This window comes from Amblyomma americanum, chromosome 11 (genome assembly GCF_052857255.1).
Source record: "Amblyomma americanum isolate KBUSLIRL-KWMA chromosome 11, ASM5285725v1, whole genome shotgun sequence".
Lineage (NCBI taxonomy): Eukaryota > Metazoa > Arthropoda > Arachnida > Ixodida > Ixodidae > Amblyomma > Amblyomma americanum.
The window spans coordinates 10366199-10386836 of record NC_135507.1 but is presented as its reverse complement, the minus strand read 5'-3'; the positions used below and the strand labels follow the sequence as shown (position 1 = coordinate 10386836).

Genomic DNA, 20638 nt, shown 5'->3' with positions numbered 1-20638 from the left:
GTAAACACCGATGATCCGCACGCGACGATCGTCGCGGGACAGCGCGAAACGCAAGCCCGTCGTCGAGCCACCAACTTCCCTCCCTGCCCACACCTCGTCTCCCGAAGCTCCGCTCTTTCGCTCGCGCTGCGTCTTTTTGCCTTGCGCGGCATTCGCGGCACCGCGACCGTCTACGTCGAGCGTCGTTTCGATCGGGATTCGCGAAGCCGTGTGCTTACGTTGAACGCACCGCACCGCGCGAGTGTACAGAGCACGCACTGCTTTCCCATCCGTCCCTTTCTTCCCTTCCATCCCCAGCCAGCCCTTCCGCACACTTTGACTCGTTTGCGCGCACTTGCGCTGCGGTTTATCCGGTGTCCGGTGTATACGCTGTCCCCCGGGTATGAGGCGCTAGCTGTGGAACGGAACAGGAAGAGGACGAGGAGGTGGTGAAGACAGGAAAGGCGCGAAAGCAGTCTGAGCTGCATGAACGTGGGACTCTCGGTGCGATAGCATTGTGCGTTTCAGAGCTGTGGTTATGACTTCGTGCACTCGTTATTAATTTTCGGCGCATTGGTCGCCTGGTGATCGAAGCGGTGACGGCTGCAGGAATCCTCGTCAATGAGAACTTCTGAAGTTGCTTTACTGGGAGGATCCGGAGTTCCCGGGTTCGAACCTGACCGCGGCGGGTGCGTTTCGATGAAGGCGTAACACTAAGGCGCCCGCGTGCTGTGCGATGTATGTGCACGTGAGAGATTCCCAGGTGATCGAAATTATTCCGGAGCCCTCGACTACGGCACTTATTTCTTCCTTTTTTTCTTTCACTCCCTCCTTCATCCTTTCCCTTACGGCGCGGTTCAGGTGTCCACCGAGAAGTGAGACAGATATACTGCGCCCTTTCCATTCGCCAAAAACCAATTTTCAAGGATTGTGCGGGGCGCGGTAGCACCGGGTTTTGCAGACTTCATGCTTTTCGGCAGCTCAGCCGAACTGGATTCTTTGGCGTCTGTGTTGGATGAGATTGATGATGATGATGATGATAATGATAATCATGGTGACAGTTATCATCATAATCGTCGTCATTATTATGTTTATGATAATATAATAGCAAGATAATCGGTTGTCCTCAAGGATAACGGAGTGGTTTCCAAGAGAAGGCAAGCGTAGTAGAGGGCGGGAGAAAGTTAGGTGGACGGATGAGATAAGATGTTTGCGGCGATACGGTGGGCACAGCTGGCAAAGGACCGAGTTAAATGAAGACATGTGAGAGGCGTTTGCCCTGAAGTTGGCGTAGTGAGGCTGATGATGATGATGGTGGTGGTGGTGGTGGTGGTGGTGGTGGTGGGGGATAGCAATAATATGAAAAGGCAGTTTGGAAGCTACAGGTGGCATGTGAATGTCTTTCCTTCTGCTTCCGCTGATTTATCTTTTATCTAAAAACTAATTACATAAATAATTTTTCACTTTGGTGTACATCATAATTTCAAAAAAAAAGACAGAACATTCTTCTATCCTTCAATCCGTCAAAAATAACGGTTGGCTTCTAACATATATATTAGTAACCAGCCAGAGTTTCTCTAGTTCTTGGGTGATGGCTAGTTATGGCGAAATTTTTATATCCCTCAATTTCATCTTTTTGTAAGGTCTTGAAGAGGAGCCTAGTAATAGCTGACTTCGGAGTACGAACAATATCTTTGGAGTACAAAAACATTTCATGTTAGAAGGAAAACACTTGAGAGAGTGCCCAAGTTTTTCCGTATCATGGTCAGAGGTACTTATGTTTATTTTCTTGCTAACAGCCTGAACACAAGTGGCAGCAAAAAAATAAAAAGCTCGCGATAAAAAAGGAGAGAGAAATACAACGATCCATTTGGCCACTAGGAGGTGAACATAATTCCCCTATGTGAGGGATGGAGTACAGATAAGACGTAGGCTAGTATTACTTGGTGGCACGATGAAGTCATCAGCGGACCCAAAATCACCGAGCGCGCGGCGCGACAGCGCGTCTTCCATCAACGTCTCATAATGGACGCCGGATAGCATTATATAAGGAAAAAAAAAGACTTTTTCATTCTTTATACCTCGCGAACGCCCACAACGGAAACAATTCTTCCTTCTAGAAAGACAGGAATGAACGAAGCGCACAAGCTTAATCAAATTTTGACACATCCGCTCCATGCTGCAGTTATGGAACTCCTTTCTATAGACTGGGTGTCTCAGCGAACATTTCAAAAATGTTCAAAAATAGGCTTTTTGGGGTACAAATATGGCTTTTGCGGCATAGTTTTACCAGTGTTGGTGGGCACCAGAAAACCGGCGAATTGACTTAACTAATGTTTAATAATTATCTATTTTAACTATTAGAGTTAGGCACCTAGTTGCAATTAAAAACTTCTAGCCGGTAGTTAGTAATAGCCATATCTGTTTCATGAACTTCAAGAACACGATTACGCTTGGCGCTGTGGCTCGACAAAATCTGGCTACCTCGTGCAAAAATGAATGCGCTTTCGAAAAGCATGCAGGCAAAGCAACTAATATGGCTATTAACTAACAACCTGCTACAAATCTCTAACTGCAACCAGGTATCTAAATCTGCTAGTTAGAAAGTTAATTATGAAAAATTAGTTAACCAACTTACTACAAGCCACATGGAGGTCGGCCAGTGGCGAGTATATGTAGACAAATGACATGTATAGGATGGTCTAAAGTGGCAGTGCTCCGCTGGCTGTGTGCGTCATACGGCCTCTTGATGACGTTTTCCTATTTTTCTTGCCATCGCTGGGATATTCTGTACCATCTGCCAATACAATCACAGACACGCCGCCTTCTTTTCCCGTAACTGGACTAGTAACGTTTTGGCATTAATATATTTCCCTTTTGTTGTACTCTCCAACACAGAAAGACCATGTCTCCTCAGCTGCGAAACTAAAAGCTTGCGTGCGCGCTGCGTCTCTATTGCGAAGGACAACAGAAAGTTAACATCCATCTCAGATGTCCTGCCGGAGCGTACCTGCGCGAGTACTAACTCTGCGATCTCATCTTGGGCTACTAAGGTTGAACAAGTATGACCCCTCTCATTATTGTCCATACCTCCCGATCAGAAAACTGCAAGAGAATGTGTCGCGCATACACCACAGCATAGGGGACGCTCTCGACAAACCTTCCCGCCCTTCCTGGGCAAACATTCGTGTTGACATTGCGGCCGCATTGTCCGAGGTTTTATCATAATTAAAACGCCGCCGCTCTCAACGAGGAAAGAGTGGCTATTCCAGAAACTTCTAAAAAAAAGTAGAGTTATGTGCACATGTAGCCTTTCTCTCCAGTTGTCTTTCCTGCGTAATTTTTCGTCGTTCTCAGAAGCTTTCATGCGCACGAAAAAAAAAGAAACTAGGATCAAGCATATATATATATATATATATATATATATATATATATATATATATATATATATATATATATATATATATATATATATAGAGAGAGAGAGAGAGAGAGAGAGAGAAAAAAGTTCAGGTTCAGCTTCTCCTCTTAACCCCCCTCCTACTTCCATTTACTTCATGTCCTCTCACACACGCACACACACACACACACACACATGGAGATATTAGCGGTGTAGCGGAAGGACCAATTCGTCTTTGTCATATGAAGGGCCCATAGAGGACGTACGTCCCTTCCTTGTACACAAAAGACCGTTCGGCGCTCGACGACGATGGAAAACGTGTCGTAGGGGCCGGGCAAACGTGATGAACTGTAAACACACCTCCCCGGGTGTATCAGCCTGCCGGCGCGGCCCTTCGGCCTGTTGCTTGCGATGAGATTTAATTATCTTATTAAATCTCGGCCAAAGCGCTCGGCCCAACCCAGGGTTTCTATTTTTATTGTACGTGTTATATTTTTCTTCGTCTCCTTCCTTAGCGTAGTCTATCGTCTTTCATCGGTGAGGAGCCTCCAAGACTACGAACCGCACTGCGTCCCGTTGCGTTGTTTATATACGACTGGTAGCGAGAAAGTAATAAAGCCTGTCTGGAAACGAGGCTTTGTCTCCTACCACTGTCTTTAACGCGATGCCAATATTAATCTCCGATCACCGCCTGGGGGGTACCGTATTTAACGCTCTACTGGGTGCGTGGTGCATTATACCAGTGGAAGAGACAGGTTGACCGGTGTTTGTAAGGCAGAACTAGAGCTGTGAGGAAGAGGCTCGAATAGAGTGTAATGCATGTATATTGAATGAGGCACAAGGGGTCTTGATTAAAAGAAATTTCAAAATATATGCAAAGTGAACGCCTTCTGGGTATGAAAATGCTTCAGGGTGGGCCAAAGATGAGCAATACTGGCGACCAAATACACGAACACTTCGCTCTGGTGGTCTGTTTCAGTCTGCTGCCACCGGCGAATTGAGCGAGAGGTTACAAGTATCCGCTGTGCTAGCAATACGACCGTTCGGCATGTCGGTCCATACATAGTGTACAAACCGGCATCCTGATTTTAGGTTGCCGACTGAAAAATGTGTAAAGGTTTGAATGGACCAGCAAATAGGATTACGGCGCATTTGGTTTAGCTTTATAGGATTAACGTCCCAAAGCTATTCAGGCTATGAGGGACGCTATGAGGGACGGCGTAGTGGAGGGCTTAGGATAACTTAGACCATGTGGGTTTCTTTACGTGCGCTGATATCGCACAGCGCACGATACTCTAGCATTTCTCCTCCTTAGAAATACGACCGCCACCGGTGGACTCGAACCTTCGACTTCCGTGTACTGTTTGATGTCAGTGCACGTTAAAGGACCTCAGGCGGCCGAAATTACGCGAAGCCCACAATTATATTGCGTTCCTTATAGCCTGAGTCGCTTTGCGACGTTAATCGTATACAGCCAGACCAAATGTGTCACAATCCTATTTGCTAACCCATTCTAACCTATACACATTTTTAATATGGTAATAAATGTTTGTGTGCAGAACCCACACTGTGACCTTCGATGTGGGCCGCAAAGCGCTAGCCTGTAGAGCTACCGTTGTCTCTTCTCCCGTAAGCGTTAGAGCCTTTTAATCATCCATGACCTATAGGTCTAAATGTCTGTCTTGGTTCGTTTTTCATTGGACTTTCTTTCCATGAAAGGAAGACATTCCTTTGGGCCATATCTTACGACGATTTTCCTACTGGCTGATTATTTGGATAAACTTTTTATTGGTCAACCCCGCCTTCGCTACTGCAGCCGGCGAATGTAGTCAGCTATAAGCACTGACGTCAAAGGTGATGCCCGCCAATGGCCAAGAGGCTTAAGGGTGAATGAGAAAAAGAATCGTCGCGGAAAACAGCCACAAAACATGTAGGTATAAATAATGTCCCAATAACCTTGACAGGAAGGGGAACTCCCAATGACGCTACCAGACTTCCGTTAGTGGTTATGTAAACAAGCATGCGAAGTACACTCGTTTTTTTTTTATGTGGCATGGGTTTCTATCGCCATGTTCAGAAGGCGCCGTAAGGACATTCGATAGAGAAGCTAACTACGACGGTTAGGGTTATTGTCGTCGCCTTCGAATGGATGCCCCCTAACATTGACGCCAATGTCAGTGAGGATTTAGAATCGGTGAATTTTGGAAACCTGAGGACAACTTGGGAAATTGAGGAAGTTCGAGGGAAACTGTAAATGTGCTGCACAACTCAAAGTACATTCAGCTTTCATCAAGCTACGACGGTCATATCGCCAGCCTTAAAGCATCTTTGAACTAGGGTTTTGCATGCTAGCTAAAACGGCTAAACTTTTTCTACAACAAGCTTTGACTGGCTTTCCTATTTTCCTGTTTAACGTAAACTTTGAGCTTGCTATAGAAAACTACATAGCCACAAACGTGCGATCTACAACAACTGCCCGCATCACGATTTGAATCGATGGAGGAAAAAAATTGGCTGTGGTTTAGCTCTAGTTAAACCTGGAGTGACGCCATAGCTACAGCTGGCTGAGTGGAACTCGATCAGTCGAATTGCGAAATCAGTCTTTCGCCGCTCCGTTTCGCTGGGCGTTCCTTCTTCATATTCATCCCTGGACGTGGATTCACTCTCTGCCCATCCCCCCCCCCCCCCCCCCCAATTCGGTTTCGCCGGCGAGCTGCGCCGCCGGCAGCTGCTACGAACCACGTGATCAACCACATGACCAACCTCGTCACCGGCGCCGCCACGCTGAAGGCTCGAAATGCCACCGCAATGTAGCTATCGCTAAAAAAGACGATGCTGTTCCGTCTTCTACCGTAAAGTTCCCAGGCGCCATAGCGTTTCTTCGAAGGCACATACACTTTACAGCGCCCTCTGTGATGAAAAGTGGCGACGGCTTTCTGAAGCCTTTCTCAACCCACATACCTGCTCCCTATGTCTGCGCCCTCTTCAAGGCGCTCCAAGCTCACCAGGATCCCTATCCCACGAGAAAGGGGAGGAGGGGGGGTCCGGGGGCTCACATTTTTAGGAGCTCCCACATTTCAGACCCACTGCGTAACATTATTTGCAGTCCAGCTTGTGGGCGCGGAGCCTTTCAGTCATAAAACAGTTCACCAACACCGAGGGTGACGGTTTTTACACCGCAAGAACTGCCTCATGCAGCAATGTCCCCGAATAGTCCAGAAGTTCTCGCCGTCCCCCGATAGGAAGATATGACAACGGGAAGACGCAACGCGCCCTGCACGAGACAACGAACTGCTAAATGTACCAGAATGATATGGCCATACATGGCCCACTGTTAAGGGTCCAACCCTATATACAGCAGGTAAACGACGAAGTTTTAGGCTACGACATTCTATTCTCATAAAGTAGTACATTGTATGAAAAGGGCGCCATAAACCCCGGATAAAGTCTCCAGTAGCGCTATATCCCTGCAAACGGGTCACGGCGCGCTGAGGAGTTTTGAGGCGCGCCACAGCGGAGCGCAGGGCCCGCGCGGGAGGGGCGGCGGGGGCGGCACTGGGGACGGGTTTGGGGAAAAGGGGAAAAGGCGTGAGTTATTGATCGACAAAGCGGAGCGTGGCGGTGACGCTGGGCGAGGACGGAGCTGGGAAGAGTGGGAGAGATGTGAAAGGGGGCGGGGGAGGGCGGCCGAAAGCAACAGGCGAACATCCCGCCTGCGGTCGGGTCTCCAGCCCAACGACCCGGCCGACTGATGGCCGCCGAACTGATGCAGTGGCGCGGTTCCCGCCCGAGAGGAAGAGAGGGGGAACTAATAAAACAGTACAAGCGAAACGGGAAGGAAGGTGAACAGAAAAGGGAAAGAAAGCTGTCACGGTAAAGGGCGAAGATATACAGAGGCACGACGTACGCCACGGCAGGGTGAGGACGGATAGCAGTGAAGATAAATGAATGAGGAATGGTTCCGGCGGGGGCGTTGGGAACAAGAAGAGCAGCCGTGGAAATAGATTCTCCTGCAGAGGGCCGTGCCCGTGTTTGTAAGAACGCCGAGCTGACACGCGCAGTAGGCACGTGACGGTGCTTTCCAAGATGGGTTTGACTTTAGACAAAGAAAAGGGAAGACGAAAAAAAATTCACAGCGTAGGTCCGCACGGAAGACACTTCGAGCTCTACTGGCAGTGTTCTAAAGCGTTGAGTCATAGGAATCAGCACTTTTCTGTCGATAATTATTTCCTGCTTTTTCGTGCTCTTCTCCACCCCAAGCAAGCTATCAAAATTTTGTCCAATGATGGCTATTAAGAAAAAGCCGATTTGCACTATAAACCACCAACTCGGTTTCACCCGTTGCACTACTAAGGTAGTGTACAGCATTCCGCTTACTTGCCATACAGTGTACATTGGACAAACGGGACGCTGTTTTAATGAGAGAGCTAGGGAGCATTGCAATCAGGTGAAAGAAAGGAAAAGTGGTCATCTTGCCATCCACTGCCGGGATTTTAAGTGTAAACCCATATTTTGGAAAACTAAATTTCTTGGGCGTGGAAAGGATTGAATAGAAATAGAGAATATTCAGGCATATCACATCAGAAGAGCAGGTGGTCAGCGTGTCAGCACCAGTTCCTTGTCTCTTCTTGATAATGAAATTGCGTTTTTGGATCATTGCGGTTGATTGCCACGAGGTGATAGTAGCGCTGTACTTAAGCTTTGGTCTGCTCAATAAAAATCAGTTGGAAGTGCAGCATTCGTCCTGTCGTGTGTGTGTGTCTGTTTCGTCCCCGTTTTTTTTTTCGTGCTGCTACGGTTTTTGAAGATACTCGGAGTAAGAGCACAGACCATGTGCAAGAATTCCAATCGAACAAAGAACACATGAGAAAGAGTGGAAGAAAAAAGACGAGATTTGCGAGCAATACCAGAACACTGAAAACCGAGAACCCAGTTCTGAGAACCCTGTTTCTCTAGAGCACGAAAGTAGTTATTCATTGCCTTCGTTTTACAATCCTCACAAATTCCACCAGCCGAACTGATGATATTCGATCTACAGGTATAAACTCCAGTGATTCCTTCATCACTATTTCAGTAACGTTAAAGGCAGTTCTTTTAAGGAATGTGCATAAAAATATTCATAGGAACTAATTACATGATGAGTTGGCCTTTGCCGGAAGTGACAGCCCTTCTGGTTTGGTGACGTAACTCCCCTCCATCCAACGTCGATTTTCCAGCCAATGAGTGAATTTAGCTTAAGACGACACATGTGCTTCCGTATGAGGCTTCTCATGCTATACCATTAGAACTGCGCATTGTCGAATGCTTCCATTTAAATTCCGAAATAAAATGCGAACAAAAAGTTGCCAGGATAGTTACCACTGTGTAACGCGAAATACAGCGACTGCTGTTAAGGTATTGATATTTTGCGATATGTTGAGTTAGGCAGTATGAGAGAGACTTCATATCTCTAACTATCCACTGCGCCGCTCTAGTCGTGTGGCGCCACAGATCACCCTCTAGTAGGGAGGCGCGTTTCGCAGCAGCTGCCGCAGATGGACAGTGCTACCTTCCTCATGTCTGGCCATACTCTCGCTCCTTCCACGGCAACCACCCTCCGGTTAAGCTTTCCTGTGCTCTCGTGATACCGTTTTCCTTCCAAGAAAAAGGGTATACTCTTTACTTTCATACCCTTTTCCTCGTTTTCTTTTTCCATACCCTTTTCCTTCATACCCTTTTTCTTCCTTCCTCCTCCCTCTAATCAAATCAAATCAAATCAATTTATTCAAACATCCTGAGGTGCTTAGGGGCACGGACAAAAATCCAAAGGTGGCTTGACGAGGTCCGTGCCCCTTACAAGGCATACAGTGGAAATACGCGGAATGTTTAAAATACAGGCAGTGAAACCAGCAGAAAACGGAGAAAACGCAGAAAACGCAGCTGCCCACAAGGCAGAAAGGCGTACAAAATAAAAAAAAACGAGAAATGCAGATAACGAAAGGCAAACAGAAACTTGAGGTGTACGGATCATGAAAAATGTAGTGCACAAAAGTGGCTAAGGTAACCACCTTCCGGAAGGCTCCCGCTACGATCTTCTAAGTCCGACTTCCTACGTTCGCGCTATACTCTCCTTTAATCGTAACCATCCATCTCCTCCCAGGGTAACTACCCTCCGGATGGTTCTCGTGGCCACCACCCACCAGCTGCGCCTTCTTAGCATCTCGCCATATCCTCATCCTTCGAGGGTAACCATCTTCAGATTAGAGATCCCTCCGATCTCGCCACACCCCCCTCTTCCCACGGTAGCCATTCTCCGGCCGATTCCCGTAGGTAACCACCTACAGGTTACGCATTCCTCCGCTCACGTCATACCCTCCTCCTTCCACGGTAACTGCCCTCTGAGTGGTTCCCATGGCAACACACCCACCGGTTACGCCGATGACTACGACATACTACTACTACTACTACGACGCGAAACCCAGGAACGGTGCCTAACACCTGTGTCTGTAAAACTGGTGTCGTGATTACTGCTGAAAAATCACTAAACGGCACCTGGAGGGGAGCAGATACAGAAGGGGAGGAAAACATCACTGCAGTATCATCTTGTCAACTCCTTCCATGCGTGTTCCCGAACGTTTTCTCGTTGATTTGCTTATTCACTCATGCACCACAGGGCGATTTCCTTCCATTCTACGAAATCAACACTCGCAACTAACGTCTCGATTCCATTCGCGCCACGAACCTCGCTGACGAAGTGAGGCTTCCATGCCACGTGCCGCCCTTTACCTGACACCCTTTATTCGCAGCCGCTGACAAACTCTTCTGTATACGTGCACCTCCCCCGCCGCCTTCCTTTCCCGATTTTCCCATCGCTGCTCCCCTCCCAAACAACCCGTGCTTCTCTTTACGTTCTCGCTTCGAGGGTCGTCATCTTCTTCGATATCGCGTCATACTGCGACTCTTCACCGCTCTTCACATCCACCCAATTCAGTCCGGCCCTGTCATGCTATCCGCGCATTCCTTTGCCATCCCTCCCGAACCCAAGCCAGCATAAGGCCCGTCCCTATCGTCGCCCACGAAACGACGGAGGAAACGTGGGATTCCTTCTTCTCTGGAAGTGGGCAAGGAGAAGGCGTGGAGAGGAAGAGGTGCTCGGCTATGGGTTTCCGTCTTGCGGATGGAGGATGGAAGGGAATGTTACGGTGTCACCTTCCCTCCTCCTTCCGAACATCTTTCCTTCCTGCCAACCCTCCGTCCCATCTACCTTATAGTGCGGATATATAGACATGCGCTCACGTAGACATACATATATAGACATGCACTCCGCAGATATATAGGCATGCGGTCCGAGACGCCGAGAGACACGGGCGCCTCACCTGCCTAACGGAGTCCGCGAGGCGAAAAACCGATCGCTTCTTTCCTGTTCGTTTGCGCGAGAGGATTCTGGGGGAACTGGCAAAGAGAGACAGGGAAGGAGGTAAAGGAGAACAGGGGAAAGCGATCCCATCATCCGTGGGCATGCACGTCTGGCGTCGCGCTACCGTCGCCGCATCCTTTTTTTTTTACTTCGTCCCTGGTTTCCCCACCTTATTTCCCTTTGTTTGTCTCTGCACTGTCTTACTTCACTTTCCCTACCTTCCCTCTCTCCCTGGCACACATATCTTCTCCCTAGGCCAGTATACGCTCACACGCACACAGAGCTATTCGCACAAACACACGCCAGGAGTGCGCGGCAGAGGCAACACAAGTGGAGCGGCGATCAATGGAAACAGCTCATTCTTCAACCTCAGCACTATCTCCCGGGCGTCGCTTTCCCAGCGTGGAACACAAGAGAAAAAATGGCCGCGAAGACAATAGCGAAGACAGGAGCGTGGTGAGGAAGCGAGGGAACGCGCCGCCCGAGCGAGAAAAAAGAAAAAGAATGAGAAGCGCCTGGAACGAAAAGGATAGGGACGACAAATGGGGAAAAGCGCCCGTGTAGAAGTAAGGAAAAGACAGGTTGCGGGCCGGTCAAATAAAATATGGAGGACGATGATGCCTCGAGGGCAGCGGCGAAGGGAAAGCTTTGGGGAGAGATCGAGACTGCTTTATAGAGAGCGGTAATGGAGAGCATGGATCGCTGAAGGGAGGAAAAAGGTGTCGCGGGATGGAAAGGAAGTGCGCTTCGTGACGCATGTGCGAAGAAAACCTTGAAAGGTTAATTCCTTTTGGGTTTTGTGAATCGGCGAAAGGGTAAGTGGGATAGCGTAAAGGAATTTAGGGAAAGAGGTTTCCAAAAACAAATGACAAGAGGTATAATAAAGTCGTGGGAAAGCCGTAGGGTATGAAGATAAGTGGTGTATTTGGTCCGGTGAGAGTGTGGAAAGACAGGAGGCACTGAAGCACTGAAACAAGTAAAGAAACTACTTTCCGCATTATTCTCGTTCCCAGGAGCAAGGAACTGATTGTGATAGCTGCATGGCAACATACTAATCACCCCTCCCATGTCCACAATGGTTACGTAGATACCGCATTTTGGGAAAGCCTACTCTTACTCTCTTCGTGAACTGTGATAACATCTTCATCAGCACTGGTTAACGCAATGTTTTCGTTTTCAGCGCTGCACGTGGTTTACCTAGGAAAACTGCGTCAACCAGGCATCGCTGCCAGATCACAATACGACCGCATAGGTTCCGAGAACATTCTTGCATCATATCTAACCTACGAATGTTAGCTGTTTGTATAAGAGAGGTCCTCAAGATATTTTTGGAAACAATTTTGTGGTGGGCGCAGAAGCGCCCCTACTAAATCAACGAGGTTGTATTTACGGGAATGTGCCCACTAATCTCATGGGCATCCAATAATTTGGAAGAGAGTTCAGACAGGAGCTTACAGTAGTTAGCTGTACTGAAACTACTTATGACACAGCAGAACAACTGTATAATTAGACTATCGCGATTGAGTGTTTTTAACAGGTCTTCGATTAGATTTATCTGGTCACAACTTTCAATAATTGAAAAGCGCTAATAAATTTCAGACAGTGGCATTCATTATGAGGCCAACATATTGGCACTTGGCGAGGAACCCACGTACAAAACAGTTATGAACATTTTCGCCGTGTTGGGTGCTCCGGCACGTTTGTTTAAGCACATTTATGAAGCCCAGTGGCTCGTTTCAGTATGCATGTTAACAATGCCATAGATTTTAACGCACCCAAACTTTCAGTGGCAATACAGAAACTTTACGGCATCGCTCTAGCTGTAATGCTACAGTCGACAGCAAAAGTTTATCGGATACTGATATGCGGAAAAACACTTTTAGCGTGGTTTATCCGCCCAGTCTAAAAACACAACATAAAACTTTCTGTCCTCACAAAATATTTTCTGTAATGTTTTTGCCAATATACTTATAGTAACAACAAAATTCTGTTAAGATACTACAAAATTACTACAGAACTGCAGACTACACAACGTACGACGAAAGAAACTACAGTTCTATAGAACAATACCACGAAACAACAGAAAAATAAGTCATTACAGCAAAACATTTTGTCGTATTTCTGGAATGGTTCTGTTTGTTTGTTTTTATTTTTCGACTGGGCGCCGGTATTAATGCCTGCGACTGGGTCTCCGGGCAGGGTTGCAATATTTTTTTTCTCGAACACAGGAATACCGTACACGTTCGCTGTCGTCTGTACAATACACATTTGATTCACACTCTGTTGTGGTCGCAGGAGAAAAAGAATAAACGAAGGAAACAGTTCCCCACAAAACAGAGCACCAAGATGGTTGCTTCCAACGGTCGAAATTAAGATGATCCCTTTGGTGAGATCCCGCAGTGTCAATGCGCTCAAAAGGTTCCGGCTGCCGTCGGTACCGACTGCTCCTTAAGAGGTGAAAAGCCGACGGCGGTCTCCCTTCTTCATCGCCGATCTGAATTCGCGTTGAACAGATAAGAACGGCGACCGTAGGGCCGCCAAAAGAATCGGGCACGACCCCCCGAGGAGCCAAAAGAAAGAACGACATACAGAGACAGCTCTTCCCTCGCGGCGCACCCGTTCGCAGCCTTCATCTTTATCCTCAATTCTGAGTGCTACGGGCCGGTGTTTCAATATTTAATTTGCGCCTCCACGAAGGTGCGCGACTGGGGCGCCCCCTCGCTGCAGGTGGCGGCGGCGGCAGCAGTAGAGGCAGCGGCTCCGCGTTCGAGGAAACGGTGTTGCATAACTACCCTTTGCTGCACCGAAGGAAATAATGGCGTCAATGGCGAAACAAATTTGTTTGCAATATATTTAAAATAGTTTGATACAATGATTTTCTCATTCATCTGTCTGGATCTCAAGGGTCTATGACAAGTACCAAGCTGAGCGAATGAAATTCAGTTCCTATCGGTGTGCTTGAATCGAATGATTTTGTGGTGGCGTTGGAAAAAAAGTTTTTTTTTTAGCTTACGGCGGTGTTGCAGTGTAATCCATGGTTCTATTTACACATTCTGTACAATTATGTAACGTTTGTTTCTTGAGACCTCGTCCTGCTTGAGACAAATTAGTGACCTGCAGAATCCCTAAATAAGTAAATAAAGGAATATAACTGCATAGATGGACATCAAAACGAAAATATGCTCGAAAGATGGCGATACTGCGCGCAATTCACGGGCAATTTATTGCCTACATATTTCGGGCCGCATTTCACATCTGTAGAAACGCGGCCACCGAAGCGGAATTCGACACCGCGACCTCTGGCTGAATACATCAAAATTCCCTAGTTCCTAAGCTAGCGAGCAGACTATCAAAAGCAAATAATGCACTTATGTGTTGCCTACATCCACACTAACATCGACATATTTGTTCTCGTGGTACACTTATCCTCACATGTTATCAACTCGGAGGCACTTCCTCACAAATAACTGAACAAATTCATAGCAGTGAAGCCTCCATAAAAGTAGCAGCATCCTGCCGTCCCCAAGTGGGAAGAGATTAAACGCCTGCCAGATATTTATTCAATGATGAGGAATAGATTTCAAAAGAAATAAAATTCCGAAGCTACATAGAAACGAAGGTTTTCTAAGCCCTACGACCATCAATATTGATAGACTGTAAATCTCACCTAATGGAAGCTCGAGTTTCGCTATAAATTCCTCCGGACTGAGAATCCATGTAGTTTACTCATCTTGTTTACTAGATGCATTTTTTATGAACGGCTTATGTTGCGCGGTAAATGAGCTATCGGTGACAGGTAAGAAGGACGCTGTTTTTAGAGTGTGACAGAGACAAATGACAGACGTGGAAGGCCGCTGCCAAAAGCACGAGTGTCTTAAATTTAGCAAGACATAAAATAAATTCGCCATCTTGTATCGATATTTACAGCCAGCATCCTAGAAGGTATCTTTCTAGAGCGAAAGGCCTACAGCTGGGACAGGAATACAGCTTCCAGATTACATGAGATTTCTGCGCCCGCGGGATCACACCTGACCTCTTTCGCTCAAAACACCGCTTACACTCTTTGTGTTTTGTGCTTTATTGTTTAGCTCCGCGTTTCGAGACCAACACCTCCCTACTTTTCTACATTCAATTTTCTGTTTGTCAATTCTTTTCACTCAGGCACTCACTGCAGTATCTATCAAAACTCGTGCGTGTGACTCAGGAAAAGAAAAAATGAACAGGTGTGCAGCGGACTTTGCGAAGCAGCACGCGTCTCGATTGCGTTGCATTTCTTTTAATGGATCCTGTTAAATCTCGCTTGAGGGTCGTTACGAACAGGGAATAAATACGACGCTGGTATATCTGACACTTATGACATCAGGTTAGATGCCTGCGATAGAATAAAATGTCCACCGAGCATTCCAAGTCACTAGCATCACTTTGAACGTTACAGATTTTCAGTGACGTCACCAAAAATTCATATCGCAAACCATCAGCACACAAGTTATGGGACTGCATTACTGTTATTTGGTTTACTCTTGGATGCCTTTTTCGAGGCAAGTCAACGTAATGTCTTTGCTGTCTTTATTAACCCTCACAAGACACAAAAATAAAAAAAAAACTTTGGGCTTTTCTTGTCTCCGTGTTTAAATATTTGGAGCTCACATGATGTTAGTGTTAAACCCATTCTCATTCACACGTTTTTAGCGTTGCGTGTAAGTTGTCTTTCATGAAAGATATTAAAACGAATTGTTGTTGCAGATGAATGTAGTTTTACTGCTTTGTTAAAATGTTCAGGTTTCTGAACGAAAAGCGCGCTGATACACAGGAACACAGAGATGACTTCACGCTCTACGCTCCAAGCGGTAGCAGCTGCTTGAGCAGGAATACACATTTAGCAGTTGGCCAGAAAGAGTGAATCGTCATATGTTGCCGTCACTGAATGGAAATGCTCGCTGGCAGTTTTTAGAATCTCAGATTAGTCAGGTCGCACAAAGCATGCAGAATCTTTGAGACTTCTCAAAAGCAAATTCTGATGTGCGTCATTTCAGTTGCCCATACCCGTTGTGAAGAAGGGCCGACCGTTTTTTTTTTTTTGCTTACGTAAGAAAGAATAATTTTCCTCCTCCATCTGCCCCTAAGTGTAATTCCGAAGTAATTTTTTTAGCTGCAATAGGAGGAGCAATTTGCAAATTTACTCTTCTGAGCATTGAAGAATATTCGCGTTCCATTATGCTTTGGCGAGATGCAGGCTAATTTTGTTCGTTCTATTACTAAAAGAAAAATCAGAATTGACCGCTCACTTGGCACCCTTACTTGTCACCTTTGTGCCTTGCGCTGATTTGATTTACGAGTGGAAACAATCAAACAGAAAATCTGAATGCTATCCTGGCCGAACGAGCATTCACGAGGCTTCGCAGGGAGATAGTTAATGCTTGAGCAGCGATCACAAACCTGCTCATGAAAGCGCGCACGCACGCACGCACGCACGCACGCACGCTTGCATACCAGTATACACCCACGAAAGGCATTATTTACAGTTGCGTCCAGCCCATTGTACCGACGGAAGACGACACGGACGCCGACTGCGCTCGACGCACAAGTGGTTCCCTCTCACGGTTGCCGAGAACACTTCAGCATTCCTGTTTGATCTTCATTCGAGGGAGCGAATACGCTCCGAAAAGGGTTCCCTCCATGCTAGTGACTCCGCAAACAGCTGCTCTAACCGGAATGCGGATGTAGTTTCAAACACGCTCGCCTCTTCATGCGTAGTTTTTGACTAAAGTTTTTCCGTAAGCAGTTTCTCTTCCAAGAACGCGTCTTTTTTGGCCATGCAAAAAAAAATCACATAGCAAGGATGTCAGGAACCCTTTATGTTTGCTCACGCACATACTGACTGCACTAGCGTTGTTTGCTAAGCGTTGTTCGGTATTATGTTGATTGCTATAGCAGTTATAAGCGCACAGAACACCCGGGGCGGGAGATGAGAAAAAGAGGTGGTACAGTATAATTTCAATCAAACAGTGGTACTGAATAGTTAAAGTAAATACTTTACATGTTTAAACGCAATCGATCAGCGACAATGCATTTAATATGTTGCACATTATAAATATCAAGTTCAATGTGAAGTGGAAGATTGGGCGAAAGAAAGAAAACTCACGGGCTCTGTGTACTTCCTTTTAACGAAGAGATCCGTGCGAGAGCTATATTGCAAGCACCTTTATGAATCTATGAGTGAAGCCATGCTGAGGCTTACTTGAACCATTTTAACAGGGGTTGACAAATTTCCTGCATAGTCGTCTCACATATTTCAGATCAACCAATAACATTTTATTTACAGCAGGATAAATTATGAGTTCCCCCTATAAAGAAAATAAATTTAATTCCCTTGTTGTACGCCACTAATACAAACCTTATAAAATTGGTCATGCGCCTGCAAGTGGTCAGTACGCCATTGCCTCCAGACGTCACACGCACGTAATCGTCATGCGCATCACAATAACGGGTGATCAAATATGAAAGGATGTACCACCCATCCCTTTTTTTTCATTTTAGCTCGCGCACAGGGTTCCGTGCCGCATTGATCTTATGGCCCTGGCTGTCTCAAACCCTTAAGGACTGATCGCCAGGCGTCACAACTTTGCACAAGCTCCCAACGTACACGCACCACCGTTCGTCGAGGACGGCGCCCGCGGCCTCGAATGCAAACGGCGTCTCACAGAAAACGGGATAAACTTTAGGGGAAGGCGGGACAGCAGCATCCAGAGGGGAAAAGGGGAAGAAAAAGAACAAAGCTGAAAGTGAAAGACGTTTCTCAAGGAAAAGAAGGCGCCGCGCTTAGGGAGGAAAGAAAATGCGTCTTAAGTCGTTGATTCCGCCTATTTATATTGCGCTGGCTTTTCTGGCCCACTTCCTCCTTGTCCCCTTTTCGTTCATTTTGTTTGTTTGTTTTAAATCCTGTAATACTTTTTTTTGTTCCAAGGTATTTTTTTTTTCATCCCCGGCCGTGAAAGGAAAACAAAAGCTAACGCTTGTGTTGCTTGAGGCAATGGCAATCCAATGAGCGTCACAGAGTGTCGCGAATTTTCCCTCCTGCTTCCTTGCTGGAATCTTTATTCGTATCTCGCAGTTTTGTCCTTCGCTTCTGGCCTCTTTGTGTTCTCTTTTCTCATTCTTTTATTTTTTGTAAAACAAAAAAAGCTTCGTTTATCAACCACCGGGATAAGATAACTTCTGGGCCAGGGTTTGTAGCGCAAGACAGGATGCTACCAAGTTTGTACATCACGTCACATCACGTTGTTACTTTAAAGACTCCCGACTTTGGGGGAACTACACCCATTCTCGAATGGGTGAATGCAGGAAAGGCAGATGATTTATTAGGCAACCGAAAACCAAGAAAGAAATAAGCCGGTCGCGGTGCCTCCGTCGCTTTGGCGTTCGGCTGCTGGTCCCAAGGTCACAGGTTCGAACCCTGCAGTGGTGGCCGCATTTCAATAGATGCGAAACGCAAGAACTGCTGTGTCGCACGCTGCGGTATCGTACCAGAAGAACGTGCGAGCCCGTGACGACTGTTGCGGACGGCTCAATGTACACTTTAATAATAATAATAATTGTTTTTTTTTGGGGAAAGGAAATGGCGCGGTATCTGTCTCATATATCGTTGGACACCTGAACCGCGCCGTAAGGGAAGGAATAAAGGAGGGAGTGAAAGAAGAAAGGAAGAAGAGGTGCCGTAGTGAAGGGCTCCGGAATAATTTCGACCACCTGGGGATCTTTAACGTGCACTGAAATCGCACAGCACACGGGCGCCTTAGCGTTTTTCCTCCATAAAAACGCAGTCGCGCGGTCAGGTTCGAACCCGGGAACTCCGGATCAGTAGTCGAGCGCCCTAACCACTGAGCCACCGCGGCGGGCAATGTACAGTTTCCCGCCCTTGAATTCAAACTCCTGACGTTCTTACCGAAAATGTCGGGTTGCCACCATTTTGAAGAGAACCGCACGTAGCATATCGGCATCGGCGATGCCGGTGTAGCTTGGCCTCTGGGATCGGCGTTTGGATAGCATAACCTCTGGGATTCGCGATTCACCGCGCAAGCACTTTACCTACGAAGCCGGCTGGTGCACGCGGCACCTGTATTTCGTTTCTTGGTCTTTCGTAACTCCGAAAATTTCTAATTTCGGTTTGAGTATTCTCTTTTCGATTTCGAGTGCGGGAGGCTATCTATGTATGCCAACCTTTATTAGCTGTCAGTGTCCCATTAATAAAATATCTCCCTCTCTCTCGTAACTGTTATGGACATCATCAATGGCGTTTGAGGCATGTGCTATAAAGAGTTACTCTTCCTGTAATCGCTATGTTCAGAGAGTTCTGCTAATAAAATGCTTGGAAGGTTTGGAGATATCAGTCAATGCGATGGAATTATTTAGATATAAGGAGCAGATGTTTTCATGCATAGCAAGCGCACCCTAGTGACGACAACTCGCGTGTGGCAAGGATTACGTCCAAACTTTGATCTGTGGTTCGACTTATGCTCAGTTAATCGTAGATTTGGCTGCTGTAGCTCAACCTATAAGTAAATTACAGTCACTTCGGTCAAGTGCATGTTGTATTTTCCAAAATTCTTCAGGTAACATGGCCTGTTCTTCAACCCTGTAATAGCGCACTGGTGGAACCCCTCGAGTTTTAAAACTTTGTAAGACGAGGAGAATATTGGTCCTCATCTTTCGAGACCTTTTGGTCTTTAGGGTCTCGTAAATGCTCTACTATACGGCTCAAACACAAACCGCGCAGCCTGACGACTTTTGATGAGAGCTGTACTTCATTTGTCGCATGCTGAAGTCACTTGGTTTTGACATGGTTTTCCCCCTTTTTTTTCTAATTTGTTCGCAGGATCAGCAGGTGACTGTGCAGCAAAACACCACTCGTGAAACAGCGCTGAGGGCCAAAGACTTGCGGGGTGCCGGCTTTGGATTCCTCAGCGGCTTCACGAAGGCCAGCACCACTACGCTTAGCCAAGGAGTCTTCCCTACAGTGCCTAAGTGACGGATATGACAGAGATGCGATTTGCACGAACGTTTCAATGACCTGTTCAAACTTATCCACTGATTCCATGCATTCGTGGGAGAAGCCCGTGCGATGAACTGCTTTGTACAAGAGCTGTGTGGCTTTATCGGAACGAAGTATAAATCAAGCAAGGTGGCCCGTTCACGATTGTAAAATTACGACTCAGTGTTCAAATAAAATTATTTTTATACTTGATTTTATGCAAACATTGGTGTCAGATATTCTTTAGTAGGTCTGAAGGGAAAGCACCTAGCCCAGCGAGGAATATTGAACGCATATTTTCGAATAAAACTTCACACAACGCTAACCGAGCTGTGTCGCTGCTAATGAGATTATGTCTTAAACTCGTTGTAATTTCCTATTTTATTAGAAAGCCCAAAGAGAAAAGCATATCTATATTTTAAGTGAGGAAACGCAAATATGAATAGTGTCGAACGTCATTAAGGAAAATACTGTGGAACAAAAATTGATATTAAATGACTTAATGTGAAGGTCCTCTGCCTAAATATAATCGATTAAATGCCGGTAATGACTCATTAAGGTTGCAATTTGTCATCACAAATATAAAAGTGTTAGCCTGCTGCATAAACAATCGAAAGATACAAAAACCTTCGCATGAGTGGCGAAAAAGATGAATTTCCAAATCAGAAATAGGTTTAACGATTTCTTCGCGCTTATTTCTTTAGAATATCTATATCTACGGCGTTGAACTTATTCACATTGGCATTGATTAGGTGGGGCGACCTAAAAGAATGAAAAATAACAAGCCCCTGATAGTAGGCACCAAGCATTTCTTATCTGTGTGCCTGGTAACTGT

General features: G+C 46.4%; 1 long non-coding RNA gene across 1 annotated transcript in view; it reads left to right on the top strand.

Moving 5' to 3' along the window:
* Positions 1-20013, top strand: part of LOC144110829 (uncharacterized) — a 115747-nt gene extending 95734 nt beyond the window's left edge. The window contains exon 2 of the long non-coding RNA XR_013309929.1: positions 19648-20013. This is a non-coding gene — a long non-coding RNA (uncharacterized LOC144110829). The remainder of the gene's footprint in view (positions 1-19647) is intronic.
* The last annotated feature ends 625 nt before the right edge of the window (positions 20014-20638 follow it).